This window comes from Colossoma macropomum, unplaced genomic scaffold (genome assembly GCF_904425465.1).
Source record: "Colossoma macropomum unplaced genomic scaffold, Colossoma_macropomum, whole genome shotgun sequence".
Lineage (NCBI taxonomy): Eukaryota > Metazoa > Chordata > Actinopteri > Characiformes > Serrasalmidae > Colossoma > Colossoma macropomum.
The window spans coordinates 11,369-22,016 of record NW_023494920.1 but is presented as its reverse complement, the minus strand read 5'-3'; the positions used below and the strand labels follow the sequence as shown (position 1 = coordinate 22,016).

The following is a 10,648-nucleotide window of genomic DNA, read 5'->3' as shown; positions in this document are numbered from 1 at the left end:
GATTAATTATTTGGTTCAGCTGCTTCTAATAATCCATCTTCCATCTTCTCTGCTAGCAGCCCAACTGCTTCTCTCGAGAGCTTTCAGAGCTTCTCACTCACATTACAGCCTTGTGTTCATTATTACACCTGATTCTGTCATTTCCTAATGAGATTAACCCAGACTGGCTTATCGTTCAGTTCATATGTTGTACATAAATTAACTTTTGTAATACAAAGGACATTTTATTGTTTTAAACATTTGAGTAGAAAAAAGTAATGAGGGCAGAAGTTTGTCTCTCTGATCTGATTGCAAAAAATGCTATGCAATCCATCTCTGTCCATTTATATTAAATACTGGATACTGAATACTGGACTGTGAGGGGGAAAAACTAAAATTAATGTAATTAATGTAATAAAGTTTATTTATGTAGAATCAATGTTTACAAATATCAGAATCTATATTTCAGTGCGCCTTTCACTTCTCCCTCTTCATTCTCTCCTCTCTTATCTGTCTTATTACAGACTGTAGAACTGAATAAAACAGCCTGGAGATTTCATGCTTGAGGCGACAAGTTACACATGAAAAACTAAAAATAACTTCAAGAAATCAAAGCTTTCATTCTCTGATCAAAGTCTTTGTTCATTATCTGACCATTACAAAAATCTGCTTTCTTCAAATGTTATCCATGTATCAGCTTTCAGTAGGAGTAAATGTACTTTACTTACCAATTTCTCACCTGTGCAAAACAAAAGAAAGAAACATAATGTTGGGTAAAACATCTAGAACATCATTGACAATAAGAATACTTGGGAATCGCTTTGACTTCTTATCAGACATCTCCTTTTCTCATCTGTACTGCAGTTTTTCACTCAATGCTTTCAGTACAACTCCATGAAGATGTTCAGCTAAACAGTTAGAAGTGTAAACCTACAGCAGAGACTCAACTCTTACAGAAATGGTTCTATTTACAACATTAAATACTTTATGGAGTGTTTTGTCTCTCTTAATAGTCAGTCCTGTGTTCATCCATCAACAACAGAAACTCATGTGTGACATTATTTTAGAGGAAAAGCCAGTTACAGAAACACAAAGCTTAAAAAAAAAAAAGCATTCCACACTGACTTATACTCACCTCTAGGTGTTTCTTTCTCGGAACGCTCCTGTGAAGTGAATAATATAACGTGTAGATTTCATGCGTTGAACCATAAGTGAATTATTACATGTGAACATTAAGAATGTTAGAAATGTAACAACATAGTGGATAATGTATGTTTATGTAATATGTTGTCTGAGAGATTCTGCAGATTGAAAAAGAGAAGCTGATCATTCTTAAATGAAGTGAATGGAAGTGAAGGAGATGAGAGGATCTCAGTAATCAGGTCTTTCAGAGCTGCTGACTCTTCATTATTTGCTGCTTGTTGTGAGTCACTGATATAGAGACTCATCAAACAGGCAGATAGTGTATGTGAGTGTGTGTCAGAAGCTCCTGCTGTGTGTGTTCTGGGCTATTTTCAGTAATGGAGGAGAGGAAAACTACAGTAATGAGAGACACTCTAATGATAATGATGTACTGATGATGAACGACTCAAATATTCCATCATCACATAAGAACAGTGACATCACTCCCAACAGAGCCAGACTGCTTTTATTTGTTGTGTCTTTTTCTCATCAGTGAGCTTCACTGTCTCTACATTTCTGCAGTGCAGTGGGATTATGCACAGGAGCATTGTGGGAAGGAAGGAGGGAGATGAAGTCAAAAGCTTTCATTCTGAGATCAGAGACTTTGTTCATTATGTGAAATTTGCCTGAAACCAGCAGAGAAAGAGGAAAACAGTTATTTGCTTACCAGGTCGACTGTGGAATAAAAACAGAAGGAAAGACAAAGTTAGTCAAATCTCCAGGAGAAATATTTCAGAATATTTCAGTCTTTAACTCTTTATCTCCTTATCAGAAATCTCTTCTTATCTTTCCTTTAGTTTTATCCTGCACTACAGACCTGACACATAATGCTTTCAATAATAATTATCTTATTTATATAGCACCTCTCATACATTAAAAATGCAGCTCAAAGTTCTTTACAGTACAAAGTAAAAATAACAGAGGAAGAGGAGAACTCCATGAAGTATTCGTATATGTTTACTATTGTAGGCTTTCTTATTTTGTTTAAATTTGCATTATCTGTCCTTTTGCAAAAATACAAGTAGAACTCAAATGAAGTGTAACACAACATAATTCAGACACTTGCAGATAAAAATGGAAAGAGAGGCTTTACTGTTTGAATCGAAATCCAGAATCATAGTCAGTACACAGGCACAGGTCAAATCAAAAAAGGTGTGACAAAGCAGACTCAAAGTTGTGAGGGATCCATGTGCAGGTGTTTTAATCTCAGGGCAGTCCAACACTCACAGTAAAAAAACCCAAGGCAAAAATGTCATAACAGAGCATCAGTCCAAAGGGCCAGGCAGACAGAGCAAAAAGGACAAAAGCAAAGGCAGATTCCAAAAAGTCAGGCAGAAGTTCAAAACACCAGAGGGAACACTGGCCAGCTGAGTTAGGGGAGTATTTAAGGTGAGACTGATTAGTGAGATAATGAGGTGCAGGTGGACTGATCCTAGGAGCAGGGTTAGTACTCGGGAGAGAGAGACCTCTGGTAACCAGATAGTGAATCACTGACAAAGGCCACCAAAACTTATTCCTTACCAGACTTAAAGTGCGTTGGATACCAAGATGCCCTGAGCCTAGAAATCCATGTACCCAGTTGATTAATGTAAAACGAAGGGCACAGGGAAAATAAATGTCACATGGGCAGTCGGTGGGTGTTAGATCAGACGCTTGTGTCGGTTGTGTTTGATCCATGATTTCCAATCTTATAGGTGCCACTATACAAGTGGAGGAGATGACTGTTTCATCACTGACTGGGGCATGTTCTGGCTCGTGGAGGGGAGAGCAAGTATCCACTTTGGCATTCTTGGATCTAGGTCTAAAGGTGTGAGTGAAGTTGAACCTGGTGAAAAAAGAGAACCCACCAGACTGGACATGGGTTTAAACGCTTGGCTTCCTTTATGTATTAGAGGCTTCTGTGATCAGTGAGAATCATGAATGGATAAAGCCACCCCCCAACCAATGCCTCCATTCTTCCAATGCAGCTTTAACTGCTAGTGATTCTCTGTTGCCAACATAGTTTTGTTTGATGGCGGTGAGCTTTCTGTAGTAGAATGCACATTTTCGCAGGTGTACCATGGCGTTGTGAGAGTACAGCCCCTATCCCTGGGTCAGAAGTGTCTACAATGAAAATGTTGGGTTGGGTCTGGATGTTTCAGGATGGGGGCGGTAGTAAATCTGGACTTTAGTTCCTTGAAGGCTCCATTCCATTTCAGAGATTTGGGTTTTCCTCGTAACAAGGATGTCAAGAGAGTGGCAATTGAGCTGAAACCATGACTGAATCGTCAATAAAGTTGGCGAACCAAAGAAACCTTTGTATTTCTTTGACAGAGTTGGGATTTGGTCAGTCCGTAACAGCTTTCACTTTGTTAGTGTCCATCTACACCCCTTGAGTACTAATGATGTAACCCAAAAAGGAAATCACAGATTTCTGGAATTCACACTTCTCAAGCTTTACCAAAAGCAGAACTTGTAGTCATTTCAGTATGTGTCTGACGTGTGCGATGTGAAACCACAATAATCAATGCATGGTCTCAACCCTCCTTCTTTTTTCTCAACAAAGAAAAACACTGCTGCAGCTGGGGAAGTAGAGGGATGGATGTGCCCTCTTTCTAGCGCTTCTTGAATGTATTCGTCCATCACAGCAGTTTCCGGAATGGAAAGGGGACTTCACTCTTAGGAGGGGTGGTACCTGGCAACAAGTCTATGGCACAGTCCCAGGAACAATGAGGTGGTAACTGCGCAGCTTCGGTTTTACTAAAAACCACAGAAAAGTCGGAATACTCAGCAGGGAGCAGGACTTGCTTTTGCGTGTCTGGGCTCTCAATGGAAGTGGTTAGGCATGGAAGGGCCAGAAAGTGGGTGTGGCAATTAGTATTCCAATATGTGAGATCTCCTGTGGCCCAAGAGAAGGTTGGGGTTGTGGGTGGCTGGCCATGGGTATCCCAACACAATGGGATGTTCAGGGGAGTCTATGACAAATAATGATGCTGTTTCAGTATGGAATAAACCAATGGTGAGTTTCAACAGGATAATGGCATCCGTACTGGCACCTGTGCCGATGGGTCAATCAATATCAATATACCATGTTATTCTCACTAGGACAACAAGTGTACGACTTTGAACCAATGGCATGTCATTAGCACTCTTTTCAGGGCTTTAAAATTCTCCCAGAAATGGCTCTTTTCCCCACAATACAAACAAAGTTCTTCCTTCCAGGAGATGATCCTAACCCAACCCAGCTTCATGTTCTCCGATTCAGTGGAGGGGGGAGTTGAGATTGGGATGAAACCTGCCACGTGAATGGATGAGGTTGTCTAATTTTATTGATAGTTTAATCAGTCCGTCTAAGCTAAGAGCATCATCCTTGCAAGCCATTTCAGATTTCAGCGCTTCATTAAGGCCATTGCGGTAAACGGTTTTTCAAGTCGTCATTCCAGCCACTTTCAGCTGCCAACGTGCGAAAGGCGAGTGAATAAGCCGGGCTTTTCCCTTATTTGATGGGAAGGAGCTGTTCTACTGGGTCCTTACCAGTGCATGAATGATTAAACACCTCCTTAAACCTTCGTTCAAACAGGGAACATGTCTGCATATCAGGAGATTCCAAACAGCAGTGGCCCACCTCAGTGCTTTTCATGTGAGCGGAGACAGAACAAACGCCATTTAAGCGTTATCTAATGGAAAAGCTGTTGGCAAATGGCTGAAATAAAGTGAGAACACAATCAAAAAGCCCTGACATAAATCAGGACTTCCATTGTACTTGTCTGGGATGGACAGTGGAGATGATAATGGTGGATGGCTTGTGATAGGAAGGGGGGCTGGGGTGGAGCTGGAAGGCGCAGCCGTGGGTACTGATTGTGGCTGCAGGGCTCTGATGGAGCGAATGAGCGCTTTTGGGAAACGAACCCAGAATGATCAGCACAGTAAAAAGCCTGACATGCTGCTTAATGGGTCTGATTTGAGCTGTTTTCAGCTCTCAGTTCTCCACATAAACCTGAAAACGTGTTGATGGTGTTTGAGTATTAGGCTCTCCTGAAGCTCCGACTCCTGACTGTTACAATAGAGATTCATCTTTTAGTCTTTCATTCAGTTTATTCATTAGTTTTCCTTCAGCTCATGATCCTCATTTATGAAGCTTCATAACACAAAACTTATATTCTTATATTTACCTTTCCTTAATGATTTATTTACTATGATCCTTCATGATCTGTTCCTGACTGACACTGTATTAGTTAATAATAGTTATTATCAGTTAATCTTTTAGTTGTTTTATATTAGATCGATTACATCCATGAAAAAGAGGATTTACAAACTTGAGGAGAGTTCAAATTTAGCAGTACGCTAGCTAGCCAGTTGACATCTAAAGATGATATGCCATGTTCTGGCTGAGGTATTTCTAAAAAACAAAATGCACAGGACAGCTATAACTTCTGTATATAAACAAAAATGAGAAATATGTAGCAGCCAGGATTCAAAATAATATCAAAATAAAAGCATTACACACTGACGTATGCTCACCATTCGATTCTTTTCTCCATGAACTCCGCTGTGAAGTGAATAACATAATGTGAAGATTTCATGTATGGAATCATAAGATAATTATTATATTTAAATATTAAGAAAGCTGGAAATGTAACAACACAGTGAATGTGGATGATGTTGCACTGTTGTTCGGAGGGCTTTCTTTTCTTTATGACTATCTGATACAGACTGACAGTGTTATGTTTTAGAATTTGATATTTCTGTTTCAGTATTTTATCTACTACTGTAATTTTATCTTCCTGCAAGGCTGTATTATAATTCATTGAAGATATGTATATGAATGTGTCTCTGTGGGTCTTTAAAAGAGGTCACTGTTGTTTGTAAAGAGATTAATATTCTGGTTCAGTCCAACTGCTTTTCTCTAGAGCTTTCAGAGCTTCTCACTTACATTACAGCCTTCTGCTCATTATTATACCTGAGATTCTGAGACTCAGACAGGCTAGTATTTGATTTTTTTTTTTTTCTCATGTCTAACTTTTAGAATACAAAGGCCATTTTATTGTTTTCAACATTTGAGTAGAAAATAGCAATGAGGGCAGAAGTTTGTCTCTCTGATCCGACTAAAAATGCTAAGTAATCCATCTCTGTTCATTTGAATAAAATACTTAAGATACTGTTGTATTAGTTTGTTAAACATCCAGAGATGAATAAACATGTCTAGCCCACTGAGTGACGGAGGAAAATGTCATGCCTCCCTCTGCTGTGGCTAAGAGGTGAGGAAGTTTTCTAAAAGCTTTCATTCTGAGATCAGAGACTTTGTTCATCATGTGAAATTTACCTGAAACTCAATATTATGTAGCTGCTTGATGTCTGTATTGAATGTAGTTGATGTGATAAGAGTATAAAATCAGTCACTACCAGCAGAGAAAGAAGAAAACATAGTATTTACTTACCCCCATTGCTGTGAAATAAAACAGAAACACAAAGTTAATATTTTTACTATTATAATACTTCAGTCTTTTTAACTCTTTATCTCCTTATTATAATCTCCTTTTCTCATCTGTACTGTAGTTTTTCATTGTTCACTACTGCACTGTCACTCAATGCTTACTTACCTTTTCAGCCTAAAACTCACTCATTTGAAAACCAACCCATCACATACTTAAAGTTGTACATGAAAATACACTAACCCCATGTTTTATCATGACTGAGATTTTAAAATTTAGTTTCAACATCATCTTTTATATACATAATTGTTTTTTGTTTGGTTTCAGGTAAGAAGAGTTTTACTGAATAGATTTTCAGCTTCTAAGTCTATACAACTGTTATTGAAATGCAGAAGAGTGGGATGTGGAGGGAGAGGAAAGAAGACTGAAAACATTTAATAATAGCAGTAATGAGGATTTCCATTTGACACTTTTTGATCACTTTCTGTTAGTGTTTTGTTCTTTTTTATTATTGTTTAATTTATAAAGTCTTATAATTTTATAAATTAAACAATAATAAAAAAGATGTGTAAATCCTCATACTAAATAAAAAATCCTCATACTAAATAAAAAAGTAGCAACTGCACGTTTTGAAGGTTAAAAAAAAAAACTGGGCGACAATATACTAAAACAATTCTACAAATAACTGGGCTGAGCTACAGATCTGCACATGCCCAGCCAACACCCCTGACTGAGACTTGCCTCTTCATTGATGAACTCCACCCCGCAGACAAGTCTAAACAGCGCGAGTCCACAGATACGACTGAAATGTGAACAAAGATGCACAGTTTCGGTTTTATCTCCTCACTACGCGCAGCTCAACTCTGAACACACCCCTTTTAGTGTCTGTAGTTTGTGGATCTGCAGCTTTAATTAGTTAAGAACAGGATTTTTTGTGAGGGTGATTCAGCTGCCGATAGTGACGTCACATATTACATATAATATTTTAATAATAACATATATATAATGTGTGTTAAATCAATGATCTGACTGTAGTCTGTAGATTTGACTGGATGTTTAATCAGTCTCACTTTTATGTTCCAATTTTATTTTTTCATCTAAAATATTTATTTAGTTCTTACAAAAGTTTTTTTTAATTTAGCTGCAGTTGTAAGTTTTCCACTGTGCAGTCATGATGTGGAGGTTTAGTGTCAGAGTGAGAAACAGAGTCACTGTTTTTTCTACTGAAATGCTCCATCTGTCCTTCACTCCACATTAACATCATTTATCCTCTGTATGTTTTACCTCCTTTATCTGAACACAACACCATTCTGAACATCTGTGTTTCTCATTTCTGTCTTTTCATCTTTCATTCTGAGACGCTGATGATGATGATGAGTTTATGTAGAGTGAACTTCTGGAATACTTACCGTCCCTCATTTCTACTGTACACTCCTCTGTTGTGTCTCCATTGGTGACCTGACACAGATAATCTCCTCTATCTGACTCATCTACAGTCTCTGATCTGTAAGGAGACGTTTCCTCTCTGCAGCTCCTGAGTGAACAGACTCACTCTGCCCTCGTAGGCCCCTCCCCTCTGTCACCTGCCTGTTCTTATAGAGACAAACACAGTCCGTCCCCTTAAACCACCTGATCTCCATGGCAACAGCACTGATTTCAGGAGACAGGTGACAGGAGAGAGTGACCGCAGAGCCAGGCTGATGCTCTCCTAAGGAAGCACCACGGGGTCCAATGAGGTTAAACTCAGCTGTGTAAAACAAACACACACACACACACACACACATTAATAGTTGTGTCTCGTGTGTCTCCACAATAAAAATAAACTCTCTGATTGAATATTATTTAATGATGTTCACAGTAAAACCTTTTGTAGGTTCTGGAAGTTTAACTTACTGTTTCTTGCAGCTGCCATTTTTATCTCTTTATCTCCTCCTACAGATTCACACTAATACAATCCTACAGAGAGAGAGAGAGAGAAAGAGAGAGAGAGAGAGATTTAGAAACAGTTTCACTCAATATGCTTCCTTTCACAGCTACACACTCAAATCATTGCACAGCTATAAAAATTGTTTAAAGTATATTTTGTGTTACAGTGATCTTTATCATGATTAGCATGATGCTAACTGCTCTTACCTTTGCTGTTCTTCATACAGTCTACATTATAAAGCAGTTCATATCAAGATTCTGGGCGACAACATACCAAAACAATTCTACAGTAGCTGGGCTGAGCTACAGATCTTTCACATGCCCAGCCAACGCCCCTGACTGAAACTTGCCTTTTTATTGGTGAATTCCCGCTCCGCGGACAAGTCTGAACAGCACGAGTCCCCAGATAGGACTGAAGTATGAATAAAGATGCGCAGTTCAACTCTGAATACACCCCTTTTAGTGTCTGTAGTTTGTGGACCTGGAGCTTTAATTAGTTAAGAACATGATTATTTGTGAGAGTCAGTCAGCAGCCTGTAGTGATGTCACACATTAAATATAACATTTTAATAATTAATATATATGTTGTGTGTTAAATCAGTGATCTGATTATAATCTGTAAATTTGAATTTGATTTTCAACTGTTACAGTTGTAAGTTTTCCACTGTGCAGTCATGATGTGGAGGTTTAGTGTCAGAGTGAGAAACAGAGTCACTGTTTTTTCTACTGAAATGCTCCATCTGTCCTTCACTCCACATTAACATCATTTATCCTCTGTATGTTTTACCTCCTTTCTCTGAACACAACACCATTCTGAACATCTGTGTTTCTCATTTCTGTCTCTTCATCTTTCATTCTGAGATGCTGATGATGATCATGATGAGTTTATGTAGAGTGAACTTCTGGAATGTTTACTCTTCACTTGTTTTACTTTTACTGTACACTCCTCCATTGTGTCTCCATCTGTGACCCGATACAGATAATCTAAAGACTAGGCGTGTTCGACTTAACCCATCGGAGCGTCACGAGGACCTACAGCGGTATAATCTCACGAGGCGGCTGCAGGTTTCAGAGCCAGTCGCTACAGTTGCTTCTCATAAATATACATATATCAAACATTGTCAAGTGTAGCACAAACAAAGGAGACTATTTTTGTGTGATTTAGACATTTATGGGGGCTGAGTGATTGATAATGAAATATTTAATTTCTCTATCACTGCCAGCACAAACAACGATTCCTACGGCACAAACGCAGCACAACTGAATAGTATTTTTTTTCTCATTTCTGACCACATGGTGGGCCAGCTTCACAGAGGTCTAGTTTAATGCCCCATGTTGGGATAAAGGGGAACTAAAGAAGCTACTAGAGTGCATGATTGTACTTACACAATGAAGAAAGTTACACCTTGACAGTGTTTAAAAAGTTAAGAAAGAAACTTTGCTAACACAGAAAAGCTTTTTAAAAATTACAACAACAATAATAATAGCAGTAACAACTGCTAATAATACTGTTAATAGTAATAGAAACAAAAATAATAATTATTATTATTGCTGCGTTTTGCAGCTATAAGGCCAGTGTAGCTCATGTAAACCTACCCCAGCGTTTGGCACTGTGTAAACTGCATGCCTAAATCATCACCCACATCTCAAACCACACTAAGTTTGTTAAGCAGTCTCCAGTAAACTTATGTGTTGCTTACAGTTATTTATAAAACTGGTTTTTAGCTGTGTGCTGCACTTTCATACATTTTTATACATTCTGAATACCTAACAGGTATTCAGGATAGAGAGTTATTGATTCTGCAGATACGTTATTTGTATACCTCCAGATCTGTGATGCAACACCATTTCTTTCTGACTGACGGTTACAGCCTGTCGAACAGTAATTACAAGTTAAAAATTAAGACGTTTTACATACTTATGCACGTTTCCCCCCGAGAGAACAGCAGATTCATCTACATGAGAACAGTAAGTAACAGCATGTAAAGGAGTTCGTCCTAAATCATCGGCCATGTTAAACCTGACACCAGCCAACTTTCACACCTCCATCTTTTCTGCTCGCCCCAGGAATGCAAGACTGAACAAACAGTTTTCCTGGAATATGTCTCAATGCTATAAACTGCAGTATTATACGCAAATAAACACAAGCC

The 10,648-nt window shown here is 38.5% G+C and overlaps 2 long non-coding RNA genes across 3 annotated transcripts; one reads left to right on the top strand and one right to left on the bottom strand.

The window, feature by feature from the left end:
• Positions 1–38: 38 nt before the first annotated feature.
• Positions 39–8,813, bottom strand: LOC118800592. Of its 2 annotated transcripts, XR_005006255.1 has the most exons (6): positions 8,706–8,813; positions 8,466–8,528; positions 7,982–8,319; positions 6,579–6,586; positions 1,115–1,142; positions 39–718 (listed from the first exon to the last, which is right to left on the bottom strand). It is a non-coding gene; the product is annotated as an uncharacterized LOC118800592 (long non-coding RNA). The 2 variants fall into 2 exon arrangements; XR_005006256.1 differs by lacking the exons at positions 39–718; positions 1,115–1,142 and adding an exon at positions 5,662–5,689.
• On the top strand, positions 1,688–6,713 carry LOC118800593. Its single transcript, XR_005006257.1, has 3 exons — positions 1,688–1,734; positions 2,961–2,968; positions 6,419–6,713. It is a non-coding gene; the product is annotated as an uncharacterized LOC118800593 (long non-coding RNA).
• Positions 8,814–10,648: the final 1,835 nt, after the last annotated feature.